This window comes from Ascidia mentula, chromosome 2, assembly GCF_947561715.1.
Source record: "Ascidia mentula chromosome 2, kaAscMent1.1, whole genome shotgun sequence".
In the NCBI taxonomy this organism is placed as follows: Eukaryota; Metazoa; Chordata; class Ascidiacea; order Phlebobranchia; family Ascidiidae; genus Ascidia; species Ascidia mentula.
Window position 1 is genome coordinate 15,626,869 of NC_138567.1, and position 27,977 is coordinate 15,654,845.

At 38.2% G+C, this 27,977-nt stretch overlaps 57 non-coding genes across 57 annotated transcripts; 28 read left to right on the forward strand and 29 right to left on the reverse strand.

Moving 5' to 3' along the window:
• The first annotated feature begins 43 nt into the window (after positions 1-43).
• Positions 44-116, forward strand: Trnam-cau (transfer RNA methionine (anticodon CAU)). The gene has a single exon. It is a non-coding gene; the product is annotated as a tRNA-Met (tRNA).
• A 226-nt stretch (positions 117-342) lies between these two features.
• On the reverse strand, positions 343-424 carry Trnal-aag (transfer RNA leucine (anticodon AAG)). Its single transcript has one exon. It is a non-coding gene; the product is annotated as a tRNA-Leu (tRNA).
• A 546-nt stretch (positions 425-970) lies between these two features.
• On the reverse strand, positions 971-1,052 carry Trnal-aag (transfer RNA leucine (anticodon AAG)). Its single transcript has one exon. It is a non-coding gene; the product is annotated as a tRNA-Leu (tRNA).
• A 259-nt stretch (positions 1,053-1,311) lies between these two features.
• Positions 1,312-1,384, forward strand: Trnam-cau (transfer RNA methionine (anticodon CAU)). The gene has a single exon. It is a non-coding gene; the product is annotated as a tRNA-Met (tRNA).
• A 202-nt stretch (positions 1,385-1,586) lies between these two features.
• On the reverse strand, positions 1,587-1,668 carry Trnal-aag (transfer RNA leucine (anticodon AAG)). The gene has a single exon. It is a non-coding gene; the product is annotated as a tRNA-Leu (tRNA).
• A 567-nt stretch (positions 1,669-2,235) lies between these two features.
• Positions 2,236-2,317, reverse strand: Trnal-aag (transfer RNA leucine (anticodon AAG)). The gene has a single exon. It is a non-coding gene; the product is annotated as a tRNA-Leu (tRNA).
• Positions 2,318-2,586: 269 nt separating this feature from the next.
• Positions 2,587-2,659, forward strand: Trnam-cau (transfer RNA methionine (anticodon CAU)). Its single transcript has one exon. It is a non-coding gene; the product is annotated as a tRNA-Met (tRNA).
• A 204-nt stretch (positions 2,660-2,863) lies between these two features.
• On the reverse strand, positions 2,864-2,946 carry Trnal-uaa (transfer RNA leucine (anticodon UAA)). Its single transcript has one exon. It is a non-coding gene; the product is annotated as a tRNA-Leu (tRNA).
• Positions 2,947-3,205: 259 nt separating this feature from the next.
• Positions 3,206-3,278, forward strand: Trnam-cau (transfer RNA methionine (anticodon CAU)). The gene has a single exon. It is a non-coding gene; the product is annotated as a tRNA-Met (tRNA).
• A 203-nt stretch (positions 3,279-3,481) lies between these two features.
• Positions 3,482-3,563, reverse strand: Trnal-aag (transfer RNA leucine (anticodon AAG)). The gene has a single exon. It is a non-coding gene; the product is annotated as a tRNA-Leu (tRNA).
• Positions 3,564-3,821: 258 nt separating this feature from the next.
• On the forward strand, positions 3,822-3,894 carry Trnam-cau (transfer RNA methionine (anticodon CAU)). The gene has a single exon. It is a non-coding gene; the product is annotated as a tRNA-Met (tRNA).
• Positions 3,895-4,748: 854 nt separating this feature from the next.
• Trnal-aag (transfer RNA leucine (anticodon AAG)) lies at positions 4,749-4,830 on the reverse strand. The gene has a single exon. It is a non-coding gene; the product is annotated as a tRNA-Leu (tRNA).
• Positions 4,831-5,375: 545 nt separating this feature from the next.
• Positions 5,376-5,457, reverse strand: Trnal-aag (transfer RNA leucine (anticodon AAG)). The gene has a single exon. It is a non-coding gene; the product is annotated as a tRNA-Leu (tRNA).
• Positions 5,458-5,716: 259 nt separating this feature from the next.
• On the forward strand, positions 5,717-5,789 carry Trnam-cau (transfer RNA methionine (anticodon CAU)). Its single transcript has one exon. It is a non-coding gene; the product is annotated as a tRNA-Met (tRNA).
• A 203-nt stretch (positions 5,790-5,992) lies between these two features.
• On the reverse strand, positions 5,993-6,074 carry Trnal-aag (transfer RNA leucine (anticodon AAG)). The gene has a single exon. It is a non-coding gene; the product is annotated as a tRNA-Leu (tRNA).
• A 567-nt stretch (positions 6,075-6,641) lies between these two features.
• Trnal-aag (transfer RNA leucine (anticodon AAG)) lies at positions 6,642-6,723 on the reverse strand. The gene has a single exon. It is a non-coding gene; the product is annotated as a tRNA-Leu (tRNA).
• A 269-nt stretch (positions 6,724-6,992) lies between these two features.
• Trnam-cau (transfer RNA methionine (anticodon CAU)) lies at positions 6,993-7,065 on the forward strand. The gene has a single exon. It is a non-coding gene; the product is annotated as a tRNA-Met (tRNA).
• Positions 7,066-7,269: 204 nt separating this feature from the next.
• Trnal-aag (transfer RNA leucine (anticodon AAG)) lies at positions 7,270-7,351 on the reverse strand. The gene has a single exon. It is a non-coding gene; the product is annotated as a tRNA-Leu (tRNA).
• A 259-nt stretch (positions 7,352-7,610) lies between these two features.
• Trnam-cau (transfer RNA methionine (anticodon CAU)) lies at positions 7,611-7,683 on the forward strand. The gene has a single exon. It is a non-coding gene; the product is annotated as a tRNA-Met (tRNA).
• Positions 7,684-7,886: 203 nt separating this feature from the next.
• Positions 7,887-7,968, reverse strand: Trnal-aag (transfer RNA leucine (anticodon AAG)). The gene has a single exon. It is a non-coding gene; the product is annotated as a tRNA-Leu (tRNA).
• Positions 7,969-8,227: 259 nt separating this feature from the next.
• Positions 8,228-8,300, forward strand: Trnam-cau (transfer RNA methionine (anticodon CAU)). Its single transcript has one exon. It is a non-coding gene; the product is annotated as a tRNA-Met (tRNA).
• A 203-nt stretch (positions 8,301-8,503) lies between these two features.
• On the reverse strand, positions 8,504-8,585 carry Trnal-aag (transfer RNA leucine (anticodon AAG)). Its single transcript has one exon. It is a non-coding gene; the product is annotated as a tRNA-Leu (tRNA).
• Positions 8,586-8,854: 269 nt separating this feature from the next.
• Trnam-cau (transfer RNA methionine (anticodon CAU)) lies at positions 8,855-8,927 on the forward strand. The gene has a single exon. It is a non-coding gene; the product is annotated as a tRNA-Met (tRNA).
• Positions 8,928-9,152: 225 nt separating this feature from the next.
• Trnal-aag (transfer RNA leucine (anticodon AAG)) lies at positions 9,153-9,234 on the reverse strand. The gene has a single exon. It is a non-coding gene; the product is annotated as a tRNA-Leu (tRNA).
• Positions 9,235-9,503: 269 nt separating this feature from the next.
• Trnam-cau (transfer RNA methionine (anticodon CAU)) lies at positions 9,504-9,576 on the forward strand. Its single transcript has one exon. It is a non-coding gene; the product is annotated as a tRNA-Met (tRNA).
• Positions 9,577-9,780: 204 nt separating this feature from the next.
• On the reverse strand, positions 9,781-9,862 carry Trnal-aag (transfer RNA leucine (anticodon AAG)). The gene has a single exon. It is a non-coding gene; the product is annotated as a tRNA-Leu (tRNA).
• Positions 9,863-10,121: 259 nt separating this feature from the next.
• On the forward strand, positions 10,122-10,194 carry Trnam-cau (transfer RNA methionine (anticodon CAU)). Its single transcript has one exon. It is a non-coding gene; the product is annotated as a tRNA-Met (tRNA).
• Positions 10,195-10,748: 554 nt separating this feature from the next.
• Positions 10,749-10,821, forward strand: Trnam-cau (transfer RNA methionine (anticodon CAU)). The gene has a single exon. It is a non-coding gene; the product is annotated as a tRNA-Met (tRNA).
• A 226-nt stretch (positions 10,822-11,047) lies between these two features.
• Positions 11,048-11,129, reverse strand: Trnal-aag (transfer RNA leucine (anticodon AAG)). Its single transcript has one exon. It is a non-coding gene; the product is annotated as a tRNA-Leu (tRNA).
• Positions 11,130-11,398: 269 nt separating this feature from the next.
• Positions 11,399-11,471, forward strand: Trnam-cau (transfer RNA methionine (anticodon CAU)). Its single transcript has one exon. It is a non-coding gene; the product is annotated as a tRNA-Met (tRNA).
• Positions 11,472-11,675: 204 nt separating this feature from the next.
• Trnal-aag (transfer RNA leucine (anticodon AAG)) lies at positions 11,676-11,757 on the reverse strand. The gene has a single exon. It is a non-coding gene; the product is annotated as a tRNA-Leu (tRNA).
• Positions 11,758-12,016: 259 nt separating this feature from the next.
• Positions 12,017-12,089, forward strand: Trnam-cau (transfer RNA methionine (anticodon CAU)). The gene has a single exon. It is a non-coding gene; the product is annotated as a tRNA-Met (tRNA).
• Positions 12,090-12,292: 203 nt separating this feature from the next.
• Positions 12,293-12,374, reverse strand: Trnal-aag (transfer RNA leucine (anticodon AAG)). Its single transcript has one exon. It is a non-coding gene; the product is annotated as a tRNA-Leu (tRNA).
• Positions 12,375-12,643: 269 nt separating this feature from the next.
• Trnam-cau (transfer RNA methionine (anticodon CAU)) lies at positions 12,644-12,716 on the forward strand. The gene has a single exon. It is a non-coding gene; the product is annotated as a tRNA-Met (tRNA).
• A 575-nt stretch (positions 12,717-13,291) lies between these two features.
• Trnam-cau (transfer RNA methionine (anticodon CAU)) lies at positions 13,292-13,364 on the forward strand. The gene has a single exon. It is a non-coding gene; the product is annotated as a tRNA-Met (tRNA).
• Positions 13,365-13,568: 204 nt separating this feature from the next.
• On the reverse strand, positions 13,569-13,650 carry Trnal-aag (transfer RNA leucine (anticodon AAG)). Its single transcript has one exon. It is a non-coding gene; the product is annotated as a tRNA-Leu (tRNA).
• A 259-nt stretch (positions 13,651-13,909) lies between these two features.
• Positions 13,910-13,982, forward strand: Trnam-cau (transfer RNA methionine (anticodon CAU)). Its single transcript has one exon. It is a non-coding gene; the product is annotated as a tRNA-Met (tRNA).
• A 203-nt stretch (positions 13,983-14,185) lies between these two features.
• On the reverse strand, positions 14,186-14,267 carry Trnal-aag (transfer RNA leucine (anticodon AAG)). Its single transcript has one exon. It is a non-coding gene; the product is annotated as a tRNA-Leu (tRNA).
• A 259-nt stretch (positions 14,268-14,526) lies between these two features.
• On the forward strand, positions 14,527-14,599 carry Trnam-cau (transfer RNA methionine (anticodon CAU)). Its single transcript has one exon. It is a non-coding gene; the product is annotated as a tRNA-Met (tRNA).
• A 203-nt stretch (positions 14,600-14,802) lies between these two features.
• On the reverse strand, positions 14,803-14,884 carry Trnal-aag (transfer RNA leucine (anticodon AAG)). The gene has a single exon. It is a non-coding gene; the product is annotated as a tRNA-Leu (tRNA).
• Positions 14,885-15,143: 259 nt separating this feature from the next.
• On the forward strand, positions 15,144-15,216 carry Trnam-cau (transfer RNA methionine (anticodon CAU)). The gene has a single exon. It is a non-coding gene; the product is annotated as a tRNA-Met (tRNA).
• A 203-nt stretch (positions 15,217-15,419) lies between these two features.
• On the reverse strand, positions 15,420-15,501 carry Trnal-aag (transfer RNA leucine (anticodon AAG)). Its single transcript has one exon. It is a non-coding gene; the product is annotated as a tRNA-Leu (tRNA).
• Positions 15,502-15,770: 269 nt separating this feature from the next.
• Trnam-cau (transfer RNA methionine (anticodon CAU)) lies at positions 15,771-15,843 on the forward strand. The gene has a single exon. It is a non-coding gene; the product is annotated as a tRNA-Met (tRNA).
• Positions 15,844-16,068: 225 nt separating this feature from the next.
• Trnal-aag (transfer RNA leucine (anticodon AAG)) lies at positions 16,069-16,150 on the reverse strand. Its single transcript has one exon. It is a non-coding gene; the product is annotated as a tRNA-Leu (tRNA).
• A 269-nt stretch (positions 16,151-16,419) lies between these two features.
• On the forward strand, positions 16,420-16,492 carry Trnam-cau (transfer RNA methionine (anticodon CAU)). Its single transcript has one exon. It is a non-coding gene; the product is annotated as a tRNA-Met (tRNA).
• Positions 16,493-16,696: 204 nt separating this feature from the next.
• Trnal-aag (transfer RNA leucine (anticodon AAG)) lies at positions 16,697-16,778 on the reverse strand. The gene has a single exon. It is a non-coding gene; the product is annotated as a tRNA-Leu (tRNA).
• A 259-nt stretch (positions 16,779-17,037) lies between these two features.
• Positions 17,038-17,110, forward strand: Trnam-cau (transfer RNA methionine (anticodon CAU)). Its single transcript has one exon. It is a non-coding gene; the product is annotated as a tRNA-Met (tRNA).
• A 203-nt stretch (positions 17,111-17,313) lies between these two features.
• Trnal-aag (transfer RNA leucine (anticodon AAG)) lies at positions 17,314-17,395 on the reverse strand. Its single transcript has one exon. It is a non-coding gene; the product is annotated as a tRNA-Leu (tRNA).
• A 269-nt stretch (positions 17,396-17,664) lies between these two features.
• Trnam-cau (transfer RNA methionine (anticodon CAU)) lies at positions 17,665-17,737 on the forward strand. Its single transcript has one exon. It is a non-coding gene; the product is annotated as a tRNA-Met (tRNA).
• A 225-nt stretch (positions 17,738-17,962) lies between these two features.
• On the reverse strand, positions 17,963-18,044 carry Trnal-aag (transfer RNA leucine (anticodon AAG)). The gene has a single exon. It is a non-coding gene; the product is annotated as a tRNA-Leu (tRNA).
• A 269-nt stretch (positions 18,045-18,313) lies between these two features.
• On the forward strand, positions 18,314-18,386 carry Trnam-cau (transfer RNA methionine (anticodon CAU)). The gene has a single exon. It is a non-coding gene; the product is annotated as a tRNA-Met (tRNA).
• Positions 18,387-18,930: 544 nt separating this feature from the next.
• On the forward strand, positions 18,931-19,003 carry Trnam-cau (transfer RNA methionine (anticodon CAU)). Its single transcript has one exon. It is a non-coding gene; the product is annotated as a tRNA-Met (tRNA).
• A 203-nt stretch (positions 19,004-19,206) lies between these two features.
• Trnal-aag (transfer RNA leucine (anticodon AAG)) lies at positions 19,207-19,288 on the reverse strand. The gene has a single exon. It is a non-coding gene; the product is annotated as a tRNA-Leu (tRNA).
• A 269-nt stretch (positions 19,289-19,557) lies between these two features.
• Trnam-cau (transfer RNA methionine (anticodon CAU)) lies at positions 19,558-19,630 on the forward strand. Its single transcript has one exon. It is a non-coding gene; the product is annotated as a tRNA-Met (tRNA).
• Positions 19,631-19,833: 203 nt separating this feature from the next.
• Positions 19,834-19,915, reverse strand: Trnal-aag (transfer RNA leucine (anticodon AAG)). Its single transcript has one exon. It is a non-coding gene; the product is annotated as a tRNA-Leu (tRNA).
• A 267-nt stretch (positions 19,916-20,182) lies between these two features.
• On the forward strand, positions 20,183-20,255 carry Trnam-cau (transfer RNA methionine (anticodon CAU)). Its single transcript has one exon. It is a non-coding gene; the product is annotated as a tRNA-Met (tRNA).
• A 203-nt stretch (positions 20,256-20,458) lies between these two features.
• On the reverse strand, positions 20,459-20,540 carry Trnal-aag (transfer RNA leucine (anticodon AAG)). The gene has a single exon. It is a non-coding gene; the product is annotated as a tRNA-Leu (tRNA).
• Between the last annotated feature and the right edge of the window lie 7,437 nt (positions 20,541-27,977).

The following is a 27,977-nucleotide window of genomic DNA, read 5'->3' on the forward strand; positions in this document are numbered from 1 at the left end:
AAATTTGCATAGAGATAGAGACAAAACGTATTAACTGAATATAGCCTTGATTGCGCAGTGGGCAGCGCGTGAGTCTCATAATCTCAAGGTCGTGAGTTCGATCCTCACTCGGGGCAAGATTTTTGTTTCAGGAAACATTGCCAAAACCTGTATTTCTGCAAATATCAATGACTATCGACGATACAATTGATTTCGGGATTTGTGTGTTTAATTATGTCAGATATTTCGCTTGTTCATGTCTCGACAAGAATGCTGCAGAAATCCGACATCACAACAATAAATAAAAGATAGGAGAAGTTTTTTGGGATGGTTAGTTTGCACTTCATCACATGACAAAAATCTTGGCAGCGGTGGGATTCGAACCCACGCCATCGAAATGACTGGTGCCTTAAACCAGCGCCTAAGACCACTCGGCCACGCTACCGTCGATGATTGAGAAGTTTGTAAACACTTTTGATTAACACTCACAGAGGCATATTAAAAGTAATACGAAAAAACATTCTTGTTCATTACAAATCGCGATAAGATTTCCTTGACCTGATCAAATTGCAAAAGACACACTTCCATTATTTCAACAATTTTCAACCGGATAAAGAGATAGTAAAGCATAATAGTTGTCCGAAGGGGATGATGTTAGGAATGCTTGTTCAAAATTTGCATAGAGATAGAGACAAAACGTATTAACTGAATATAGCCTTGATTGCGCAGTAGGCGTCGCGTGAGTCTCATAATCTCAAGGTCGTGAGTTCGATCCTCACTCGGGGCAAGATTTTTTTTTTCAGGAAACAATGCCAAAAGCTGTATTTCTGCAAATATCAATGACTATCGACGAAACAATTGATTTCGGGATTTGTGTGTTTAATTATGTCAGATATTTCGCTTGTTCATGTCTCGACAAGAATGCTGAAGAAATCCGTCATCACAACAATAAATAAAAGATAGTTTTCTCTCCATCAAATGACAAAAATCTTGGCAGCGGTGGGATTCGAACCCACGCCATCGATGTGACTGGTGCCTTAAACCAGCGCCTTAGACCACTCGGCCACGCTACCGTCGATGTTTGTTAACACCTTTCATTAACACTCACAGAGGTAAATTAAAAGAATTACGAAAATAACATTTTTGTTCATCACAAAGTTCGATAAGATTACCGTCACTTTATCAAATTGCAAAAGACTGTTTATTATTATTTGAATAATTTAATCTGGATAAAGAGATAGTAAAGCGTAATGGTTGTCTGAATAGTATAATTTTTGTTGTGGTTGTTCAAAAATTTGCATAGTGATAGACCAATCTTATTAATTGAACATAGCCTCGATGGCGCAGTAGGCAGCGCGTGAGTCTCATAATCTCAAGGTCGTGAGTTCGATCCTCACTCGGGGCAAGATTTTTGTTTCAGGAAACATTGCCAAAAGATGTATTTCTGCAAATATCAATGACTATCGACGATACAATTGATTTCGGGATTTGTGTGTTTAATTATGTCAGATATTTCTCTTGTTCATGTCTCGACAAAATGCTGAAGAAATCCGTTATCACAACAATAAATAAAAGATAGTTTGCTCTCCACCAAATGACAAAAATCTTGGCAGCGGTGGGATTCGAACCCACGCCATCGAAATGACTGGTGCCTTAAACCAGCGCCTTAGACCACTCGGCCAAGCTACCTTTGGTGATTGAGAAGTTTGTAAACACTTTTGATTAACACTCACAGAGGCATGTTAAAAGTAATACGAAAAAACATTCTTGTTCATTACAAATCGCGATAAGATTTCCTTGACCTGATCAAATTGTAAAGACACACTTCCATTATTTCAACAATTTTCAACCGGATAAAGAGATAGTAAAGCATAATAGTTGTCCGAAGGGGATGATGTTAGGAATGCTTGTTCAAAATTTGCATAGAGATAGAGACAAAACGTATTAACTGAATATAGCCTTGATTGCGCAGTAGGCAGCGCGTGAGTCTCATAATCTCAAGGTCGAGAGTTCGATCCTCACTCGGGGCAAGATTTTTGTTTCAGGAAACATTGCCAAAACCTGTATTTCTGCAAATATCAATGACTATCGACGATACAATTGATTTCGGGATTTGTGTGTTTAATTATGTCAGATATTTCGCTTGTTCATGTCTCGACAAGAATGCTGAAGAAATCCGACATCACAACAATAAATAAAAGATAGGAGAAGTTTTTTGGAATGCTTAGTTTGCACTTCATCACATGACAAAAATCTTGGCAGCGGTGGGATTCGAACCCACGCCATCGAAATGACTGGTGCCTTAAACCAGCGCCTTAGACCACTCGGCCACGCTACCGTCGATGATTGAGAAGTTTGTAAACACTTTTGATTAACACTCACAGAGGCATATTAAAAGTAATACGAAAAAACATTCTTGTTCATTACAAATCGCGATAAGATTACCTTGACCTGATCAAATTGCAAAAGACACACTTCCATTGTTTGAACAATCTTCAACCGGATAAAGAGATAGTAAAGCATAATGGTTGTCTGAAGGGGATGATGTTTGGTATGCTCCATCAAAATTTGCATAGAGATAGAGACCAAACGTATTAACTGAATATAGCCTCGATGGCGCAGTAGGCAGCGCGTGAGTCTCATAATCTCAAGGTCGTGAGTTCGATCCTCACTCGGGGCAAGATTTTTTTTTTCAGGAAACATTGCCAAAAGCTGTATTTCTGCAAATATCAATGACTATCGACGATACAATTGATTTCGGGATTTGTGTGTTTAATTATGTCAGATATTTCGCTTGTTCATGTCTCGACAAGAATGCTGAAGAAATCCTTCATCACAACAATAAATAAAAGATAGTTTTCTCTCCATCAAATGACAAAAATCTTGGCAGCGGTGGGATACGAACCCACGCCATCGAAATGACTGGTGCCTTAAAACCAGCGCCTTAGACCACTCGGCCACGCTACCGTCGATGTTTGTTAACACCTTTCATTAACACTCACAGAGGTAAATTAAAAGAATTGCGAAAATAACATTTTTGTTCATCACAAAGTTCGATAAGATTACCGTCACTTTATCAAATTGCAAAAGACTGTTTATTATTATTTGAATAATTTAATCTGGATAAAGAGATAGTAAAGCGTAATGGTTGTCTGAATAGTATAATTTTTGTTGTGGTTGTTCAAAAATTTGCATAGTGATAGACCAATCTTATTAATTGAACATAGCCTCGATGGCGCAGTAGGCAGCGCGTGAGTCTCATAATCTCAAGGTCGTGAGTTCGATCCTCACTCGGGGCAAGATTTTTGTTTCAGGAAACATTGCCAAAAGTTGTATTTCTGCAAATATCAATGACTATCGACGATACAATTGATTTCGGGATGTGTATGTTTAATTATGTCAGATATTTCGCTTGTTCATGTCTCGACAAGAATGCTGAAGAAATCCGACATCACAACAATAAATAAAAGATAGTTTTCTCTCCATCAAATGACAAAAATCTTGGCAGCGGTGGGATTCGAACCCACGCCATCGAAATGACTGGTGCCTTAAACCAGCGCCTTAGACCACTCGGCCACGCTACCGTCGATGTTTGTTAACACCTTTCATTAACACTCACAGAGGTAAATTAAAAGAATTGCGAAAATAACAATTTTGTTCATCACAAAGTTCGATAAGATTACCGTCACTTTATCAAATTACAAAAGACTGTCTATCATTATTTGAATAATTTAATCTGGATAAAGAGATAGTAAAGCGTAATGGTTGTCTGAATAGTATAATTTTTTTGTGGTTGTTCAAAAATTTGCATATTGATAGACCAATCTTATTAATTGAACATAGCCTCGATGGCGCAGTAGGCAGCGCGTGAGTCTCATAATCTCAATGTCGTGAGTTCGATCCTCGCTCGGGGCAAGATTTTTTTTTTCAGGAAACATTGCCAAAAGCTGTATTTCTGCAAATATCAATGACTATCGACGATACAATTGATTTCGGGATTTGTGTGTTTAATTATGTCAGATAATTCGCTTGTTCATGTCTCGACAAGAATGCTGAAGAAATCCGTCATCACAACAATAAATAAAAGATAGTTTGCTCTCCATCAAAAGACAAAAATCTTTGCAGCGGTGGGATTCGAACCCACGCCATCGAAATGACTGGTGCCTTAAACCAGCGCCTGAGACCACTCGGCCAAGCTACCTGTGGTGATTGAGAAGTTTGTAAACACTTTTGATTAACACTCACAGAGGCATGTTAAAAGTAATACGAAAAAACATTCTTGTTCATTAAAAATCGCGATAAGATTTCCTTGACCTGATCAAATTGCAAAAGACACACTTCCATTATTTCAACAATTTTCAACCGGATAAAGAGATAGTAAAGCATAATAGTTGTCCGAAGGGGATGATGTTAGGAATGCTTGTTCAAAATTTGCATAGAGATAGAGACAAAACGTATTAACTGAATATAGCCTTGATTGCGCAGTAGGCAGCGCGAGAGTCTCATAATCTCAAGGTCGTGAGTTCGATCCTCACTCGGGGCAAGATTTTTGTTTCAGGAAACATTGCCAAAACCTGTATTTCTGCAAATATCAATGACTATCGACGATACAATTGATTTCGGGATTTGTGTGTTTAATTATGTCAGATATTTCGCTTGTTCATGTCTCGACAAGAATGCTGAAGAAATCCGACATCACAACAATAAATAAAAGATAGGAGAAGTTTTTTGGGATGCTTAGTTTGCACTTCATCACATGACAAAAATCTTGGCAGCGGTGGGATTCGAACCCACGCCATCGAAATGACTGGTGCCTTAAACCAGCGCCTTAGACCACTCGGCCAAGCTACCTTTGGTGATTGAGAAGTTTGTAAACACTTTTGATTAACACTCACAGAGGCATGTTAAAAGTAATACGAAAAAACATTCTTGTTCATTACAAATCGCGATAAGATTTCCTTGACCTGATCAAATTGCAAAAGACACACTTCCATTATTTCAACAATTTTCAACCGGATAAAGAGATAGTAAAGCATAATAGTTGTCCGAAGGGGATGATGTTAGGAATGCTTGTTCAAAATTTGCATAGAGATAGAGACAAAACGTATTAACTGAATATAGCCTTGATTGCGCAGTAGGCAGCGCGAGAGTCTCATAATCTCAAGGTCGTGAGTTCGATCCTCACTCGGGGCAAGATTTTTGTTTCAGGAAACATTGCCAAAACCTGTATTTCTGCAAATATCAATGACTATCGACGATACAATTGATTTCGGGATTTGTGTGTTTAATTATGTCAGATATTTCGCTTGTTCATGTCTCGACAAGAATGCTGAAGAAATCCTTCATCACAACAATAAATAAAAGATAGTTTTCTCTCCATCAAATGACAAAAATCTTGGCAGCGGTGGGATACGAACCCACGCCATCGAAATGACTGGTGCCTTAAACCAGCGCCTTAGACCACTCGGCCACGCTACCGTCGATGTTTGTTAACACCTTTCATTAACACTCACAGAGGTAAATTAAAAGAATTGCGAAAATAACATTTTTGTTCATCACAAAGTTCGATAAGATTACCGTCACTTTATCAAATTGCAAAAGACTGTTTATTATTATTTGAATAATTTAATCTGGATAAAGAGATAGTAAAGCGTAATGGTTGTCTGAATAGTATAATTTTTGTTGTGGTTGTTCAAAAATTTGCATAGTGATAGACCAATCTTATTAATTGAACATAGCCTCGATGGCGCAGTAGGCAGCGCGTGAGTCTCATAATCTCAAGGTCGTGAGTTCGATCCTCACTCGGGGCAAGATTTTTGTTTCAGGAAACATTGCCAAAAGTTGTATTTCTGCAAATATCAATGACTATCGACGATACAATTGATTTCGGGATGTGTATGTTTAATTATGTCAGATATTTCGCTTGTTCATGTCTCGACAAGAATGCTGAAGAAATCCGACATCACAACAATAAATAAAAGATAGTTTTCTCTCCATCAAATGACAAAAATCTTGGCAGCGGTGGGATTCGAACCCACGCCATCGAAATGACTGGTGCCTTAAACCAGCGCCTTAGACCACTCGGCCAAGCTACCTTTGGTGATTGAGAAGTTTGTAAACACTTTTGATTAACACTCACAGAGGCATGTTAAAAGTAATACGAAAAAACATTCTTGTTCATTACAAATCGCGATAAGATTTCCTTGACCTGATCAAATTGTAAAGACACACTTCCATTATTTCAACAATTTTCAACCGGATAAAGAGATAGTAAAGCATAATAGTTGTCCGAAGGGGATGATGTTAGGAATGCTTGTTCAAAATTTGCATAGAGATAGAGACAAAACGTATTAACTGAATATAGCCTTGATTGCGCAGTAGGCAGCGCGTGAGTCTCATAATCTCAAGGTCGAGAGTTCGATCCTCACTCGGGGCAAGATTTTTGTTTCAGGAAACATTGCCAAAACCTGTATTTCTGCAAATATCAATGACTATCGACGATACAATTGATTTCGGGATTTGTGTGTTTAATTATGTCAGATATTTCGCTTGTTCATGTCTCGACAAGAATGCTGAAGAAATCCGACATCACAACAATAAATAAAAGATAGGAGAAGTTTTTTGGGATGCTTAGTTTGCACTTCATCACATGACAAAAATCTTGGCAGCGGTGGGATTCGAACCCACGCCATCGAAATGACTGGTGCCTTAAACCAGCGCCTTAGACCACTCGGCCACGCTACCGTCGATGATTGAGAAGTTTGTAAACACTTTTGATTAACACTCACAGAGGCATATTAAAAGTAATACGAAAAAACATTCTTGTTCATTACAAATCGCGATAAGATTACCTTGACCTGATCAAATTGCAAAAGACACACTTCCATTGTTTGAACAATCTTCAACCGGATAAAGAGATAGTAAAGCATAATGGTTGTCTGAAGGGGATGATGTTTGGTATGCTCCATCAAAATTTGCATAGAGATAGAGACCAAACGTATTAACTGAATATAGCCTCGATGGCGCAGTAGGCAGCGCGTGAGTCTCATAATCTCAAGGTCGTGAGTTCGATCCTCACTCGGGGCAAGATTTTTTTTTTCAGGAAACATTGCCAAAAGCTGTATTTCTGCAAATATCAATGACTATCGACGATACAATTGATTTCGGGATTTGTGTGTTTAATTATGTCAGATATTTCGCTTGTTCATGTCTCGACAAGAATGCTGAAGAAATCCTTCATCACAACAATAAATAAAAGATAGTTTTCTCTCCATCAAATGACAAAAATCTTGGCAGCGGTGGGATACGAACCCACGCCATCGAAATGACTGGTGCCTTAAACCAGCGCCTTAGACCACTCGGCCACGCTACCGTCGATGTTTGTTAACACCTTTCATTAACACTCACAGAGGTAAATTAAAAGAATTGCGAAAATAACATTTTTGTTCATCACAAAGTTCGATAAGATTACCGTCACTTTATCAAATTGCAAAAGACTGTTTATTATTATTTGAATAATTTAATCTGGATAAAGAGATAGTAAAGCGTAATGGTTGTCTGAATAGTATAATTTTTGTTGTGGTTGTTCAAAAATTTGCATAGTGATAGACCAATCTTATTAATTGAACATAGCCTCGATGGCGCAGTAGGCAGCGCGTGAGTCTCATAATCTCAAGGTCGTGAGTTCGATCCTCACTCGGGGCAAGATTTTTGTTTCAGGAAACATTGCCAAAAGTTGTATTTCTGCAAATATCAATGACTATCGACGATACAATTGATTTCGGGATGTGTATGTTTAATTATGTCAGATATTTCGCTTGTTCATGTCTCGACAAGAATGCTGAAGAAATCCGACATCACAACAATAAATAAAAGATAGTTTTCTCTCCATCAAATGACAAAAATCTTGGCAGCGGTGGGATTCGAACCCACGCCATCGAAATGACTGGTGCCTTAAACCAGCGCCTTAGACCACTCGGCCACGCTACCGTCGATGTTTGTTAACACCTTTCATTAACACTCACAGAGGTAAATTAAAAGAATTGCGAAAATAACATTTTTGTTCATCACAAAGTTCGATAAGATTACCGTCACTTTGTCAAATTGCAAAAGACTGTTTATTATTATTTGAATAATTTAATCTGGATAAAGAGATAGTAAAGCGTAATGGTTGTCTGAATAGTATAATTTTTGTTGTGGTTGTTCAAAAATTTGCATAGTGATAGACCAATCTTATTAATTGAACATAGCCTCGATGGCGCAGTAGGCAGCGCGTGAGTCTCATAATCTCAAGGTCGTGAGTTCGATCCTCACTCGGGGCAAGATTTTTGTTTCAGGAAACATTGCCAAAAGCTGTATTTCTGTAAATATCAATGACTATCGACGATACAATTGATTACGGGATTTGTGTGTTTAATTATGTCAGATATTTCGCTTGTTCATGTCTCGACAAGAATGCTGAAGAAATCCGTTATCACAACAATAAATAAAAGATAGTGTGCTCTCCACCAAATGACAAAAATCTTGGCAGCGGTGGGATTCGAACCCACGCCATCGAAATGACTGGTGCCTTAAACCAGCGCCTTAGACCACTCGGCCAAGCTACCTTTGGTGATTGAGAAGTTTGTAAACACTTTTGATTAACACTCACAGAGGCATGTTAAAAGTAATACGAAAAAACATTCTTGTTCATTACAAATCGCGATAAGATTTCCTTGACCTGATCAAATTGCAAAAGACACACTTCCATTATTTCAACAATTTTCAACCGGATAAAGAGATAGTAAAGCATAATAGTTGTCCGAAGGGGATGATGTTAGGAATGCTTGTTCAAAATTTGCATAGAGATAGAGACAAAACGTATTAACTGAATATAGCCTTGATTGCGCAGTAGGCAGCGCGTGAGTCTCATAATCTCAAGGTCGTGAGTTCGATCCTCACTGGGGGCAAGATTTTTTTTTCAGGAAACATTGCCAAAACCTGTATTTCTGCAAGTATCAATGACTATCGACGATACAATTGATTTCGGGATTTGTGTGTTTAATTATGTCAGATATTTCGCTTGTTCATGTCTCGACAAGAATGCTGAAGAAATCCGACATCACAACAAGAAATAAAAGATAGGAGAAGTTTTTTGGGATGCTTAGTTTGCACTTCATCACATGACAAAATCTTGGTAGCGGTGGGATTCGAACCCACGCCATCGAAATGACTGGTGCCTTAAACCAGCGCCTTAGACCACTCGGCCACGCTACCGTCGATGATTGAGAAGTTTGTAAACACTTTTGATTAACACTCACAGAGGCATATTAAAAGTAATACGAAAAAACATTCTTGTTCATTACAAATCGCGATAAGATTACCTTGACCTGATCAAATTGCAAAAGACACACTTCCATTGTTTGAACAATTTTCAACCGGATAAAGAGATAGTAAAGCATAATAGTTGTCCGAAGGGGATGATGTTAGGTATGCTTGTTCAAAATTTGCATAGAGATAGAGACCAAACGTATTAACTGAATATAGCCTCGATTGCGCAGTAGGCATCGCGTGAGTCTCATAATCTCAAGGTCGTGAGTTCGATCCTCACTCGGGGCAAGATTTTTTTTTTCAGGAAACATTGCCAAAAGCTGTATTTCTGCAAATATCAATGACTATCGACGATACAATTGATTTCGGGATTTGTGTGTTTAATTATGTCAGATATTTCGCTTGTTCATGTCTCGACAAGAATGCTGAAGAAATCCGTCATCACAACAATAAATAAAAGATAGTTTTCTCTCCATCAAATGACAAAAATCTTGGCAGCGGTGTGATTCGAACCCACGCCATCGAAATGACTGGTGCCTTAAACCAGCGCCTTAGACCACTCGGCCACGCTACCGTCGATGTTTGTCAACACCTTTCATTAACACTCACAGAGGTAAATTAAAAGAATTGCGAAAATAACATTTTTGTTCATCACAAAGTTCGATAAGATTACCGTCACTTTATCAAATTGCAAAAGACTGTTTATTATTATTTGAATAATTTAATCTGGATAAAGAGATAGTAAAGCGTAATGGTTGTCTGAATAGTATAATTTTTGTTGTGGTTGTTCAAAAATTTGCATAGTGATAGACCAATCTTATTAATTGAACATAGCCTCGATGGCGCAGTAGGCAGCGCGTGAGTCTCATAATCTCAAGGTCGTGAGTTCGATCCTCACTCGGGGCAAGATTTTTGTTTCAGGAAACATTGCCAAAAACTGTATTTCTGCAAATATCAATGACTATCGACGATACAATTGATTTCGGGATGTGTATGTTTAATTATGTCAGATATTTCGCTTGTTCATGTCTCGACAAGAATGCTGAAGAAATCCGTCATCACAACAATAGATAAAAGATAGTTTGCTCTCCATCAAATGACAAAAATCTTGGCTGCGGTGGGATTCGAACCCACGCCATCGAAATGACTGGTGCCTTAAACCAGCGCCTTAGACCACTCGGCCAAGCTACCTTTGGTGATTCAGAAGTTTGTAAACACTTTTGATTAACACTCACAGAGGCATGTTAAAAGTAATACGAAAAAACATTCTTGTTCATTACAAATCGCGATAAGATTTCCTTGACCTGATCAAATTGCAAAAGACACACTTCCATTATTTCAACAATTTTCAACCGGATAAAGAGATAGTAAAGCATAATAGTTGTCCGAAGGGGATGATGTTAGGAATGCTTGTTCAAAATTTGCATAGAGATAGAGACAAAACGTATTAACTGAATATAGCCTTGATTGCGCAGTAGGCAGCGCGTGAGTCTCATAATCTCAAGGTCGTGAGTTCGATCCTCACTCGGGGCAAGATTTTTGTTTCAGGAAACATTGCCAAAACCTGTATTTCTGCAAATATCAATGACTATCGACGATACAATTGATTTCGGGATTTGTGTGTTTAATTATGTCAGATATTTCGCTTGTTCATGTCTCGACAAGAATGCTGAAGAAATCCGACATCACAACAATAAATAAAAGATAGGAGAAGTTTTTTGGGATGGTTAGTTTGCACTTCATCACATGACAAAAATCTTGGCAGCGGTGGGATTCGAACCCACGCCATCGAAATGACTGGTGCCTTAAACCAGCGCCTTAGACCACTCGGCCACGCTACCGTCGATGATTGAGAAGTTTGTAAACACTTTTGATTAACACTCACAGAGGCATATTAAAAGTAATACGAAAAAACATTCTTGTTCATTACAAATCGCGATAAGATTACCTTGACCTGATCAAATTGCAAAAGACACACTTCCATTGTTTGAACAATTTTCAACCGGATAAAGAGATAGTAAAGCATAATGGTTGTCTGAAGGGGATGATGTTAGGTATGCTTGTTCAAAATTTGCATAGAGATAGAGACCAAACGTATTAACTGAATATAGCCTCGATGGCGCAGTAGGCAGCGCGTGAGTCTCATAATCTCAAGGTCGGGAGTTCGATCCTCACTCGGGGCAAGATTTTTTTTTTCAGGAAACATTGCCAAAAGCTGTATTTCTGCAAATATCAATGACTATCGACGATACAATTGATTTCGGGATTTGTGTGTTTAATTATGTCAGATATTTCGCTTGTTCATGTCTCGACAAGAATGCTGAAGAAATCCGTCATCACAACAATAAATAAAAGATAGTTTTCTCTCCATCAAATGACAAAAATCTTGGCAGCGGTGGGATTCGAACCCACGCCATCGAAATGACTGGTGCCTTAAACCAGCGCCTTAGACCACTCGGCCACGCTACCGTCGATGTTTGTTAACACCTTTCATTAACACTCACAGAGGTAAATTAAAAGAATTGCGAAAATAACATTTTTGTTCATCACAAAGTTCGATAAGATTACCGTCACTTTATCAAATTGCAAAAGACTGTTTATTATTATTTGAATAATTTAATCTGGATAAAGAGATAGTAAAGCGTAATGGTTGTCTGAATAGTATAATTTTTGTTGTGGTTGTTCAAAAATTTGCATAGTGATAGACCAATCTTATTAATTGAACATAGCCTCGATGGCGCAGTAGGCAGCGCGTGAGTCTCATAATCTCAAGGTCGTGAGTTCGATCCTCACTCGGGGCAAGATTTTTGTTTCAGGAAACATTGCCAAAAGTTGTATTTCTGCAAATATCAATGACTATCGACGATACAATTGATTTCGGGATGTGTATGTTTAATTATGTCAGATATTTCGCTTGTTCATGTCTCGACAAGAATGCTGAAGAAATCCGTTATCACAACAATAAATAAAAGATAGTTTGCTCTCCACCAAATGAAAAAAATCTTGGCAGCGGTGGGATTCGAACCCACGCCATCGAAATGACTGGTGCCTTAAACCAGCGCCTTAGACCACTCGGCCAAGCTACCTTTGGTGATTGAGAAGTTTGTAAACACTTTTGATTAACACTCACAGAGGCATGTTAAAAGTAATACGAAAAAACATTTTTGTTCATTACAAATCGCGATAAGATTTCCTTGACCTGATCAAATTGCAAAAGACACACTTCCATTATTTCAACAATTTTCAACCGGATAAAGAGATAGTAAAGCATAATAGTTGTCCGAAGGGGATGATGTTAGGAATGCTTGTTCAAAATTTGAATAGAGATAGAGACAAAACGTATTAACTGAATATAGCCTTGATTGCGCAGTGGGCAGCGCGTGAGTCTCATAATCTCAAGGTCGTGAGTTCGATCCTCACTCGGGGCAAGATTTTTGTTTCAGGAAACATTGCCAAAACCTGTATTTCTGCAAATATCAATGACTATCGACGATACAATTGATTTCGTGATTTGTGTGTTTAATTATGTCAGATATTTCGCTTGTTCATGTCTCGACAAGAATGCTGAAGAAATCCGACATCACAACAATAAATAAAAGATAGGAGAAGTTTTTTGGGATGCTTAGTTTGCACTTCATCACATGACAAAATCTTGGCAGCGGTGGGATTCGAACCACGCCATCGAAATGACTGGTGCCTTAAACCAGCGCCTTAGACCACTCGGCCACGCTACCGTCGATGATTGAGAAGTTTGTAAATACTTTTGATTAACACTCACAGAGGCATATTAAAAGTAATACGAAAAAACATTCTTGTTCATTACAAATCGCGATAAGATTACCTTGACCTGATCAAATTGCAAAAGACACACTTCCATTGTTTGAACAATTTTCAACCGGATAAAGAGATAGTAAAGCATAATAGTTGTCCGAAGGGGATGATGTTAGGTATGCTTGTTCAAAATTTGCATAGAGATAGAGACCAAACGTATTAACTGAATATAGCCTCGATGGCGCAGTAGTCATCGCGTGAGTCTCATAATCTCATGGTCGTGAGTTCGATCCTCACTCGGGGCAAGATTTTTTTTTTCAGGAAACATTGCCAAAAGCTGTATTTCTGCAAATATCAATGACTATCGACGATACAATTGATTTCGGGATTTGTGTGTTTAATTATGTCAGATATTTCGCTTGTTCATGTCTCGACAAGAATGCTGAAGAAATCCGTCATCACAACAATAAATAAAAGATAGTTTTCTCTCCATCAAATGACAAAAATCTTGGCAGCGGTGGGATTCGAACCCACGCCATCGAAATGACTGGTGCCTTAAACCAGCGCCTTAGACCACTCGGCCACGCTACCGTCGATGTTTGTTAACACCTTTCATTAACACTCGCAGAGGTAAATTAAAAGAATTGCGAAAATAACATTTTTGTTCATCACAAAGTTCGATAAGATTACCGTCACTTTATCAAATTGCAAAAGACTGTTTATTATTATTTGAATAATTTAATCTGGATAAAGAGATAGTAAAGCGTATTGGTTGTCTGAATAGTATAATTTTTGTTGTGGTTGTTCAAAAATTTGCATAGTGATAGACCAATCTTATTAATTGAACATAGCCTCGATGGCGCAGTAGGCAGCGCGTGAGTCTCATAATCTCAAGGTCGTGAGTTCGATCCTCACTCCAGGCGAGATTTTTGTTTCAGGAAACATTGCCAAAAACTGTATTTCTGCAAATATCAATGACTATCGACGATACAATTGATTTCGGGATTTGTGTGTTTAATTATGTCAGATATTTCGCTTGTTCATGTCTCGACAAGAATGCTGAAGAAATCCTTCATCACAACAATAAATAAAAGATAGTTTTCTCTCCATCAAATGACAAAAATCTTGGCAGCGGTGGGATACGAACCCACGCCATCGAAATGACTGGTGCCTTAAACCAGCGCCTTAGACCACTCGGCCACGCTACCGTCGATGTTTGTTAACACCTTTCATTAACACTCACAGAGGTAAATTAAAAGAATTGCGAAAATAACATTTTTGTTCATCACAAAGTTCGATAAGATTACCGTCACTTTATCAAATTGCAAAAGACTGTTTAATATTATTTGAATAATTTAATCTGGATAAAGAGATAGTAAAGCGTAATGGTTGTCTGAATAGTATAATTTTTGTTGTGGTTGTTCAAAAATTTGCATAGTGATAGACCAATCTTATTAATTGAACATAGCCTCGATGGCGCAGTAGGCAGCGCGTGAGTCTCATAATCTCAAGGTCGTGAGTTCGATCCTCACTCGGGGCAAGATTTTTGTTTCAGGAAACATTGCCAAAAGTTGTATTTCTGCAAATATCAATGACTATCGACGATACAATTGATTTCGGGATTTGTGTGTTTAATTATGTCAGATATTTCGCTTGTTCATGTCTCGACAAGAATGCTGAAGAAATCCGACATCACAACAATAAATAAAAGATAGTTTTCTCTCCATCAAATGACAAAAATCTTGGCAGCGGTGGGATTCGAACCCACGCCATCGAAATGACTGGTGCCTTAAACCAGCGCCTTAGACCACTCGGCCACGCTACCGTCGATGTTTGTTAACACCTTTCATTAACACTCACAGAGGTAAATTAAAAGAATTGCGAAAATAACATTTTTGTTCATCACAAAGTTCGATAAGATTACCGTCACTTTGTCAAATTGCAAAAGACTGTTTATTATTATTTGAATAATTTAATCTGGATAAAGAGATAGTAAAGCGTAATGGTTGTCTGAATAGTATAATTTTTGTTGTGGTTGTTCAAAAATTTGCATAGTGATAGACCAATCTTATTAATTGAACATAGCCTCGATGGCGCAGTAGGCAGCGCGTGAGTCTCATAATCTCAAGGTCGTGAGTTCGATCCTCACTCCAGGCAAGATTTTTGTTTCAGGAAACATTGCCAAAAACTGTATTTCTGCAAATATCAATGACTATCGACGACACAATTGATTTCGGGATTTGTGTGTTTAATTATGTCAGATATTTCGCTTGTTCATGTCTCGACAAGAATGCTGAAGAAATCCGTTATCACAACAATAAATAAAAGATAGTTTGCTCTCCACCAAATGACAAAAATCTTGGCAGCGGTGGGATTCGAACCCACGCCATCGAAGTGACTGGTGCCTTAAACCAGCGCCTTAGACCACTCGGCCAAGCTACCTTTGGTGATTGAGAAGTTTGTAAACACTTTTGATTAACACTCACAGAGGCATGTTAAAAGTAATACGAAAAAACATTCTTGTTCATTACAAATCGCGATAAGATTTCCTTGACCTGATCAAATTGCAAAAGACACACTTCCATTATTTCAACAATTTTCAACCGGATAAAGAGATAGTAAAGCATAATAGTTGTCCGAAGGGGATGATGTTAGGAATGCTTGTTCAAAATTTGCATAGAGATAGAGACAAAACGTATTAACTGAATATAGCCTTGATTGCGCAGTAGGCAGCGCGTGAGTCTCATAATCTCAAGGTCGTGAGTTCGATCCTCACTCGGGGCAAGATTTTTTTTTCAGGAAACATTGCCAAAACCTGTATTTCTGCAAGTATAAATGACTATCGACGATACAATTGATTTCGGGATTTGTGTGTTTAATTATGTCAGATATTTCGCTTGTTCATGTCTCGACAAGAATGCTGAAGAAATCCGACATCACAACAATAAATAAAAGATAGGAGAAGTTTTTTGGGATGCTTAGTTTGCACTTCATCACATGACAAAATCTTGGTAGCGGTGGGATTCGAACCCACGCCATCGAAATGACTGGTGCCTTAAACCAGCGCCTTAGACCACTCGGCCACGCTACCGTCGATGATTGAGAAGTTTGTAAACACTTTTGATTAACACTCACAGAGGCATATTAAAAGTAATACGAAAAAACATTCTTGTTCATTACAAATCGCGATAAGATTACCTTGACCTGATCAAATTGCAAAAGACACACTTCCATTGTTTGAACAATTTTCAACCGGATAAAGAGATAGTAAAGCATAATAGTTGTCCGAAGGGGATGATGTTAGGTATGCTTGTTCAAAATTTGCATAGAGATAGAGACCAAACGTATTAACTGAATATAGCCTCGATTGCGCAGTAGGCATCGCGTGAGTCTCATAATCTCAAGGTCGTGAGTTCGATCCTCACTCGGGGCAAGATTTTTTTTTTCAGGAAACATTGCCAAAAGCTGTATTTCTGCAAATATCAATGACTATCGACGATACAATTGATTTCGGGATTTGTGTGTTTAATTATGTCAGATATTTCGCTTGTTCATGTCTCGACAAGAATGCTGAAGAAATCCGTCATCACAACAATAAATAAAAGATAGTTTTCTCTCCATCAAATGACAAAAATCTTGGCAGCGGTGGGATTCGAACCCACGCCATCGAAATGACTGGTGCCTTAAACCAGCGCCTTAGACCACTCGGCCACGCTACCGTCGATGTTTGTTAACACCTTTCATTAACACTCACAGAGGTAAATTAAAAGAATTGCGAAAATAACATTTTTGTTCATCACAAAGTTCGATAAGATTACCGTCACTTTATCAAATTGCAAAAGACTGTTTATTATTATTTGAATAATTTAATCTGGATAAAGAGATAGTAAAGCGTAATGGTTGTCTGAATAGTATAATTTTTGTTGTGGTTGTTCAAAAATTTGCATAGTGATAGACCAATCTTATTAATTGAACATAGCCTCGATGGCGCAGTAGGCAGCGCGTGAGTCTCATAATCTCAAGGTCGTGAGTTCGATCCTCACTCGGGGCAAGATTTTTGTTTCAGGAAACATTGCCAAAAGTTATATTTCTGCAAATATCAATGACTATCGACGATACAATTGATTTCGGGATGTGTATGTTTAATTATGTCAGATATTTCGCTTGTTCATGTCTCGACAAGAATGCTGAAGAAATCCGTTATCACAACAATAAATAAAAGATAGTTTGCTCTCCACCAAATGAAAAAAATCTTGGCAGCGGTGGGATTCGAACCCACGCCATCGAAATGACTGGTGCCTTAAACCAGCGCCTTAGACCACTCGGCCAAGCTACCTTTGGTGATTGAGAAGTTTGTAAACACTTTTGATTAACACTCACAGAGGCATGTTAAAAGTAATACGAAAAAACATTCTTGTTCATTACAAATCGCGATAAGATTTCCTTGACCTGATCAAATTGCAAAAGACACACTTCCATTATTTCAACAATTTTCAACCGGATAAAGAGATAGTAAAGCATAATAGTTGTCCGAAGGGGATGATGTTAGGAATGCTTGTTCAAAATTTGCATAGAGATAGAGACAAAACGTATTAACTGAATATAGCCTTGATTGCGCAGTAGGCAGCGCGTGAGTCTCATAATCTCAAGGTCGTGAGTTCGATCCTCACTCGGGGCAAGATTTTTGTTTCAGGAAACATTGCCAAAACCTGTATTTCTGCAAATATCAATGACTATCGACGATACAATTGATTTCGTGATTTGTGTGTTTAATTATGTCAGATATTTCGCTTGTTCATGTCTCGACAAGAATGCTGAAGAAATCCGACATCACAACAATAAATAAAAGATAGGAGAAGTTTTTTGGGATGCTTAGTTTGCACTTCATCACATGACAAAATCTTGGCAGCGGTGGGATTCGAACCCACGCCATCGAAATGACTGGTGCCTTAAACCAGCGCCTTAGACCACTCGGCCACGCTACCGTCGATGATTGAGAAGTTTGTAAACACTTTTGATTAACACTCACAGAGGCATATTAAAAGTAATACGAAAAAACATTCTTGTTCATTACAAATCGCGATAAGATTACCTTGACCTGATCAAATTGCAAAAGACACACTTCCATTGTTTGAACAATTTTCAACCGGATAAAGAGATAGTAAAGCATAATAGTTGTCCGAAGGGGATGATGTTAGGTGTTCTTGTTCAAAATTTGCATAGAGATAGAGACCAAACGTATTAACTGAATATAGCCTCGATGGCGCAGTAGTCATCGCGTGAGTCTCATAATCTCAAGGTCGTGAGTTCGATCCTCACTCGGGGCAAGATTTTTTTTTTCAGGAAACATTGCCAAAAGCTGTATTTCTGCAAATATCAATGACTATCGACGATACAATTGATTTCGGGATTTGTGTGTTTAATTATGTCAGATATTTCGCTTGTTCATGTCTCGACAAGAATGCTGAAGAAATCCGTCATCACAACAATAAATAAAAGATAGTTTTCTCTCCATCAAATGACAAAAATCTTGGCAGCGGTGGGATTCGAACCAAGCCATCGAAATGACTGGTGCCTTAAACCAGCGCCTTAGACCACTCGGCCACGCTACCGTCGATGTTTGTTAACACCTTTCATTAACACTCACAGAGGTAAATTAAAAGAATTGCGAAAATAACATTTTTGTTCATCACAAAGTTCGATAAGATTACCGTCACTTTATCAAATTGCAAAAGACTGTTTATTATTATTTGAATAATTTAATCTGGATAAAGAGATAGTAAAGCGTAATGGTTGTCTGAATAGTATAATTTTTGTTGTGGTTGTTCAAAAATTTGCATAGTGATAGACCAATCTTATTAATTGAACATAGCCTCGATGGCGCAGTAGGCAGCGCGTGAGTCTCATAATCTCAAGGTCGTGAGTTCGATCCTCACTCCAGGCGAGATTTTTGTTTCAGGAAACATTGCCAAAAACTGTATTTCTGCAAATATCAATGACTATCGACGATACAATTGATTTCGGGATTTGTGTGTTTAATTATGTCAGATATTTCGCTTGTTCATGTCTCGACAAGAATGCTGAAGAAATCCGTCATCACAACAATAGATAAAAGATAGTTTGCTCTCCATCAAATGACAAAAATCTTGGCAGCGGTGGGATTCGAACCCACGCCATCGAAATGACTGGTGCCTTAAACCAGCGCCTTAGACCACTCGGCCAAGCTACCTTTGGTGATTGAGAAGTTTGTAAACACTTTTGATTAACACTCACAGAGGCATGTTAAAAGTAATACGAAAAAACATTTTTGTTCATTACAAATCGCGATAAGATTTCCTTGACCTGATCAAATTGCAAAAGACACACTTCCATTATTTCAACAATTTTCAACCGGATAAAGAGATAGTAAAGCATAATAGTTGTCCGAAGGGGATGATGTTAGGAATGCTTGTTCAAAATTTGCATAGAGATAGAGACAAAACGTATTAACTGAATATAGCCTTGATTGCGCAGTAGGCAGCGCGTGAGTCTCATAATCTCAAGGTCGTGAGTTCGATCCTCACTCGGGGCAAGATTTTTGTTTCAGGAAACATTGCCAAAACCTGTATTTCTGCAAATATCAATGACTATCGACGATACAATTGATTTCGGGATGTGTATGTTTAATTATGTCAGATATTTCGCTTGTTCATGTCTCGACAAGAATGCTGAAGAAATCCGTCAACACAACAATAGATAAAAGATAGTTTGCTCTCCATCAAATGACAAAAATCTTGGCAGCGGTGGGATTCGAACCCACGCCATCGAAATGACTGGTGCCTTAAACCAGCGCCTTAGACCACTCGGCCACGCTACCGTTGAGGTTTGAGACGTTTGTAAACTCCTTTCATTAACACTCACTGATGTAAATTAAAAGAATTACGAAAAAACAATTTCGTTCATCACAAAGTTCAATAAGATTACCGTCACTTTATCAAATTGCAAAAGACTGTCTATCATTATTTGAATAATTTAATCTGGATAAAGAGATAGTAAAGCGTAATGGTTGTCTGAATAGTATAATTTTTGTTGTGGTTGTTCAAAAATTTGCATAGTGCTAGACCAATCTTATTAATTGAACATAGCCTCGATGGCGCAGTAGGCAGCGCGTGAGTCTCATAATCTCAAGGTCGTGAGTTCGATCCTCACTCGGGGCAAGACTTTTGTTTCAGGAGACATGGCCAAAAGCTGTATTTCTGCATATATCAATGACTATCGACGATACAATTGATTTCGGGATTTGTGTGTTTAATTATGTCAGATATTTCGCGTTTTGGTGTTTCGACAAGAATGCTGAAGAAATCCGTCATCACAAGAATAAATAAAAGATAGTTTGCTCTCCATCAAATGACAATAATCTTGGCAGCGGTGGGATTCGAACCCACGCCATCGAAATGACTGGTGCCTTAAACCAGCGCCTTAGACCACTCGGCCACGCTACCCTTGATGATTGAGAAGTTTGTAAACACTTTTGATTAACACTCACAGAGGCATGTTAAAAGTAATACGAAAAAACATTCTTGTTCATTACAAATCGCGAAAAGATTACCTTGACCTGTTTGTTGGAAAGATGTCGAAATTTACGAACATTTTACTCAATTTAAAACTCATAATCAGTATTTGGCAACGTGAGATTTAAATGCACACCATTGTAATGCATCAGAATGGGAAATGATTCTGAGAATGCAAATTGCTTACATATTTTTTAAATTATGCACCACAGTCTTAACACTATCTTGTAATTTGTGAAAAAAACACAGTTATGGTAAAACTCCGGTATTGAAAACGGTGATAGTTTTGAATCCCGTGTTTTCATTATTGACGGTTTGTTGTAGGTTTGCGGTTGTACTTTAAAGGGTTGGGTAGCATCAAAAATTATGTCACGGTGACGTCATCAAACAAAGATGCGCCCACTTCAATGTAAGCCTTACAACATACGCTGCTGCATATCACCTCAAGCTTAAGATGTCGATCCAAGGTACAACAGCAAATATTAGACGTGCAATTAAACTAAAGCTACATATATCCAGTAGGACCCGTTTCAACTCATTTACGGCAAGCGTGTTATTCATTCGTTTGCACGGAAGACAACTAAATATCCGGCCGACCTATTTTGTGACTAACCTCAGCAAAAAGCTGTCTTTTCAAATGAGTCACGGTTTAGTCCGAACTCAAACACTCCTGTAGGCATTTATGAAATAATCCACATATCTTTGGGTGAAGGACATTCGAGTCTGGGTTTCTAACAGTCTATAATTTATTTCGGGGATTCAAACAGACAGAGACTTTAGTACGCGTGGTTAGTGACGTTTTATTGCAATACTCGTGCGACTGTTATTTATGTAATAAACCGATAGATTGACTTTGGGTTAGAGAGTATCCTTTTTATCAGGATTCAGATATACGGAAGTGTTAATATTTTTTGTAGACGTTTGAAATAACACCCTACGACACTACATACGGAATCAAGACCCTCTCAGTAAGAAGCAAAATATCATTAAAAAAATCTTTTAACTCTTCTTCAATCTGACAAAACAAATAGGACCAATACTTGATAAAAATATATTATTTTGCGTTTTACAGAAACATGAGATTAACCCGACGTTTAGATACTAGTTCGCAATGTTTACTAAGATGCAAATTTACATTCCTTCCAGTTGAAATAACATTCTTATGACTAGAGAGATTTGTTTCCATGCTTGGCACAGAATAATTTGTCCATGGCTGTTGAAGGCTCATAAATTACAAAACTAATGTGACCACATAAATTTGTGTTGTTTCGACTTTGGTGTACAAACCTCTGAAGCACATTAACCCAATGGGTTTAAAGAGTTAGCTCCTGTAGCTGTGTTTGGCCTGGTTTGCTCAGGGTCGTGAGTAGTGATGTCTTGCGCCGGATCCGGGTACCCGGACCCGGCCGGATATTGACCAATTTTTAATGCTCGGACCCGGCCGGATAATACACTTAATGTTACCGGATAGTTGGGAAAGCATTTTTGTCCTAAAAACGAACAAACATTTTGCAAATTACTCGTTTTTGAAACCCAGTCTGTGATATTTGCCGACTTCCGATTTTTCTGTAGTTTGTTATAAAGGTTTTCCACTCATGATAAGCATAGCATTCTGTTTGGCAATCAAACATTTTTGCCATACCGATAAAATACACGAATCGGTGTTAACAAACTGCCGGATCCAAATTATCCGGCCGGATGTGATTGATAACTGGCGGGCCGGGCCGGATAATTTGGACTTGGGAACATCACTAGTCGTGAGTACAAACCTCACCGGGAGCTTGATTTTCCAAATCTTGCTCTGACTAGTCAGGAAAAAGTGGCTGAAGCAGCTAGGCTGCAATGCCTGGGCGGCAAAGCCTGCAAATCTCATGGGTTTAAAGTGCGTACAAACCCCGAACTAGAGCATCCGGTTTTGCGCTTCTTGATCAAAACCACAATTTTTTAACATTTTAGTACAAACTATTGACTAACTGTAAGTTGTAATTCAAAGAAATACATACATATGAAATATTTGAAATGTACAGCGACTGTTAACTGTTAGTCGAATTAAATAAGTTAACATCAAAATAATGTTTTTTCACGCAAAGTCAAGGCGGCGATATATTCACAATCTGATGTCGTCATGGTTTAATATTATGTGCGGATACAAACTTTTTAAACGTTCACAGAAAAGTTTTGGAGGTACTGGGCCCAGATTCACGGTTAAGATTGCGCACAGTTTGTGTAACACTAATGGCTTAGGTAGGTATAATTTTGTTAGTAAACGTGTAAATGCAACGTAAACATTGGTTGTCGAGCAGCCTTTGATTGAATCAAATCAAATATTTAACCAAACAATTACAACAATGCAATCCCCTTAAAGTTATAATAAAATCAATGTTTTCAAAATATTTCTGGTCATATCCTTGCAAAGTGATTTTCCAATGTTTTTGACTTTTTTATCGGCTAATGACGGTAGAAATATGTTTCCATAAATTGGACAGGTCAGTAGCATGTTTATTCCGAATATGTGGTAAATATAAACTGTAAAGCTAAAAAATCATTGATTTACTCTAATTCTCGTTGAAACTAATATTGTAGAGTAATTTTGCAGACATTTTTTGACTAAGAAATTGGTGATAGTTGCAAACAAACAGTAAAAAAAATGTAGGTCACATCAAACCTGCACTGATAATAGTGTAACCGATAACAGCTCTCTAACACTCCTTGCAACGGTTCGCCACTTTATTCAACTGCGCCCCGGCCGATCTTAAATAATCAGCAAGACACACACCGACATGCATCACCAGACACACGGACACACATGACTACATACGCATAATAACGCACAAAATCGCTACAATAGCTATTAGGGCAAAACAGAATCCATGCCTGCAGCTAACAATTAAAAAACAAAGTAGTTCCATACTTTTGTCGAAGTAGTAATTTTAGTTGTTCTGGTGGATACATACCAATACAAAAAAATGCTCTTTCGGTAATAGTTTTTATAAATATCGACGTTTCGGTTGCTATGCAGTGGACCTCATTACGATGGACTCTTGCAAATATGCAAAATATGTCAAGGTGCATAATTTATTTTTTAATTTGAACTTTACGAAACGAACCTGAACTAGTTAAAAAAAAATCTTAATCCTACCCAAAAACTGAACCGAAAATGTGTTTAAATCCCGAACCGGATCTGAATCCGTATGGCAAGCAGTTTGAAACCCTGCTTTCCAACCCTTCAAGACAAAATCATGCCACGATACCACATTACTTTGACAAATCACCAATGGAATCATAAGTATTGTATTAATTGTGTAGATATGCGATTATATGATGACACATTCTGTCGTTCAGATTTTCTTTCACATTTTCAAGATGTTCCAGTTGTGATCTTTACGCATGGCAAACCATGCTATACCGCATAGGAGCAAGACGATGGCAAAAATGAGGATAAAGCCACAAACAAGAAGCGAATCCTCGTGATAGTAGGATGTGTCTTCTGTAGAAGGTAAATATTATCGTCAAGTAAATGTGTGCATCACAAATAGTGAACTCCACAAAATAAGTTTGTTCTGAATTTGGAAATAAACTGTCTGCAAGTCCGCAATCCTAGAATATATCAGAAACTTTTGTCATACCGTAACACGTTTTTCCATCGTCCATCAACCTGAAGCCACCAGGGCAGGTACATACACTTTCTCCCAACTTGTTCAAGTTGCAATAATGAGAACATTCAAGCAGATCCTGCAACAGAGTGTTAAATATAATTCAATGGCTCCACAATTTTTTCAACTACTGCCCCAATTCCCATTCTTTGGCCTTCCACTTTCAGGTCACTTTGCGATATTTATATTTGATATTAAAATTGTACTGATCTTCTGGCATAAACGTACTGTATGTTTACGGCGTTTCGTCTGCCAAGCGGCGAGACTTCATCAGGTATAACGCAACAAGTGAATCACACTGAAACACGCAGGAGCACGAAAGACACGCAGGGGCACTCACGTGCTAGAGGCAGGTGTACAATTTACAATTTTAGTACAATTTTAATTGCAATATGCCTGGTAGCAAAAGGAATTTCGTTATTTGATGTGTTTTTATATTTATGACTCTTACAGTGAGCAAATTTGCCCCCCCTATGGAATATAACTTCGACAATTAGACTTGAAAAGATGCGTTCACACGTTCTGTGTACTTTATGACTGACCTATCCATGCGGTAACAAGCTTCGCTGCCCACCCAAAACAACTACCTGTCCCATTCGTTTAGCACTGTGCTGTGCTAGATGATATTGCGTTTCCGTTATTACAATTTAACAGGAAATACAACACGTGTGTTACCTTATCGCATGCCAAGATATTCTCCTCATTGGAGGTTTTGAACTTAAACGGTCCCAGGGTTACCACGCCACTTTCAATCACATCTCCCTTGGCTTTTAAGGACCGACGGCGTTTGAAGCTTGGAGGATTGATGCACGACTATTGGAATAAGTAAACCTTTGTAATATATAAAAAGTTGATACTGTTCTTTGCTGGCGGTTACTGCTACAGTTTTTGCATTTTGTTTCTTGTAAATTGATATGGAAAACCTAAATGTTAATATTCAGCTCACATCTCCTTAATTAAAAACAAAGTGTTTGATTGCGAGCGAGCTTACCAGGCGACAGCTTCCTGGATCTGCAGCACAGACAGTCGCTTCACATGAGATCCAAATCTTTTGCTCTGAATTCGGTATCGAATTCCACTTGAATGCAGGAAATGAGAAGGCGAATGTTTTCGCAGAATTTTCCAAATAAAGTTGAACACCAACGTTTTCCGGTTCAACAGCGGGGCATCTGCGTAGAAAGGTGCTTAAAGGTATTTTATATTTTATTACATAGTTCTCACCCTGAAGTTATAATATGAAAGGATGGATCTGTTGCATTCTTATTCGCAGAAGCAGTGCAAGTCGTTGCCTACAAAAAATTCACATTTAAAAATTAATTTTTTGAAAGGGCTACGCAGCCCATCAGGCAATGCAGAAATCATGACCCTTGGCCAACCAGGCACAACGATCTACCAACGGGGTATATTGTGGCCAGGATACACTGGTGAGCAAGCACACAACTTGTCAGGCCAACTTCACTTAAACGCAGGGAATCTCTAAAGTGGTGGGATTCAAATTGTTTGTCAGTCGGTTCTGTTACAAAAGTCATATTTTTCAGCGGGTTCTGTTACAAAAAGTCATATTGACAGTAACCAGTAATGCTAATCGGTTTGCTGATCTCATCAAATTTCGTCAGACGGTTATATAGAACCGATGCGAACCGGCTGGATCCCACCACTGGATCTCTACCAATCTAATCAAACAACGCAGTAAATGTTTGATGCAATGGCATGTTTGACAGGATTCCTCCACTGAGCAAGTCCTTACTTGGCCATCACAGCTATCTTATCAAGATAAATAGATTTACAGGCTTCGCAGCTCAGGCGTTGTAGCCTATCTGGGTCAGCCACGTTTTCCTGTCATGGCATTGCATTGCATAAAACATCAAGCGTTGTTTGGTTATGTGGTAGAGTTTCCCTAGGTATATTTCAAGGTGACCTTACTAGTTGTGCACTTGCTCACCTGTGTACCCTGGCCGCAATATACGCCGTGAATTTGCCGAGCCCCTAACTTAATTGGTAAAGCGTTGACCTTAGTTAGCCCATGGTCGTGAATTTAAACATGCTAGACTGCAATGTCTGGGCTGCGAAGCATGTAAACATAATATTTTTGTTTCCAAGTTATAATGATCGATTTTTAAAATTAAATCAAGTGTGGGAGATTCCGCTGCAACAAGAGGTTGCGATAGGATCTTACCAAACACAATTAATTTAAAACTTATGCAACAAACACATTTGCCCGCTTCTTGTCCAAACTACTAGCCTACTTGTAATATGAATCCAGTGGCTTGTTCAAGCGTCAAAGCAATAAATACATCGGAATCTTCCACGATCGTGTTGACAGTGCTGATCGTGGTAAAGGTCAATGTGTCGTATCTTGCCATTATTAACTTAAATTTCCCTTGTTGATTTCCTCCATCAATTAACACTTCTCTGTGGAAATACAAAGTTTTGATATAATCGAAATTAACTGTTATGCGCAGTATTGACAAACATGAGTGACATCTTACGTCATAACAGGAACGAGCGGCTGATCTAGGGTGAGTGTGGCTTCGGAGAGGAAACGGCATTCGAAAGTGATCACAAAATAGTCAAAATTGTGGCTGATAGGCCCTTCTCCTTCAGATGGTAAAGAACTAACTTGGATCTTGTACTTCTCCACTATTTCTCCGTTAGATTCCTGGAAGATTTAACAGGAGTAATATTGTTTATTTTTAGGAAAGCTGTTTTGTCACCCAACTAACATTTCGTTCGGCGGCGCACTTTCCCATCCAAGCTTTTACAATGAATGTTTCTCGATCTTTCGCGATAGAACAATTTCCATCGATTTGATCTTGATCCACAAAATCCAAGGTAACATTTTGTTCCAGAACTAGTGACATCACCTTGCTTTCCGGTAATCTGTATTACATTATAACTGTGTATCGCCAAGAAACCATAGAACCATAGAATGACAACCTTGCTTCGACGTAATTTGCTGAGCAGTTAAGTTGATATTCATCCAAAATTGTTTCTTCGGGTTCTTTTGGGCCAGGTAGGTAAGTTCCTATGTGTATGCTATGTGAAATTTTATTTAAAACTATTTTTATGTTATGTAATTTCAGTCTGTCTTGCAATAATTATTTTTTGTTGATTTAAAAGCCCGGGAGTTAATATGTATATGTAACTGTCAAACTCTACTTCTCCAAATGCCGGTTCTCATGCAATGAGGAAATTTCAAAATAAGTTGCAACATGACTTATGTGAGTCTGATCACTTTCTCTTCTGCAAACTGAAGTCATTCATACCACTTAAAAAACAATGCGCTTCATCTATGCTTCCAACGCAATCCACTCCAGCATCACAAAAAATTCTATTGGTTTGACATCCATGACCCGGACAAAGAAACATTCCCTCATCGCAATCTTAAACAACAATGATAATAATCATGTACAATTTCAACTAACTCATGCGCAACCTAGTTTTTTGGTAAAGTGATAAATTTCACAAACAAAACATCCCATAACTGTTTGTTGGTTCACTCAAGCACATTTTTAACTTCAACATAACAAATGTAGCGTAACTACGTTATATGAGTGCGCATCAAGAAATACCAAACAACACATACCACCGCAAACTAGTTCATCTCCACCATTCGGACAATCTGGAACACCATTGCAAATGTGAAACGGGTAAATACAACTTCCATCGTCACAAAGAGGATAATATAACGGTGAACAGATGGCCGGTTGTCCTT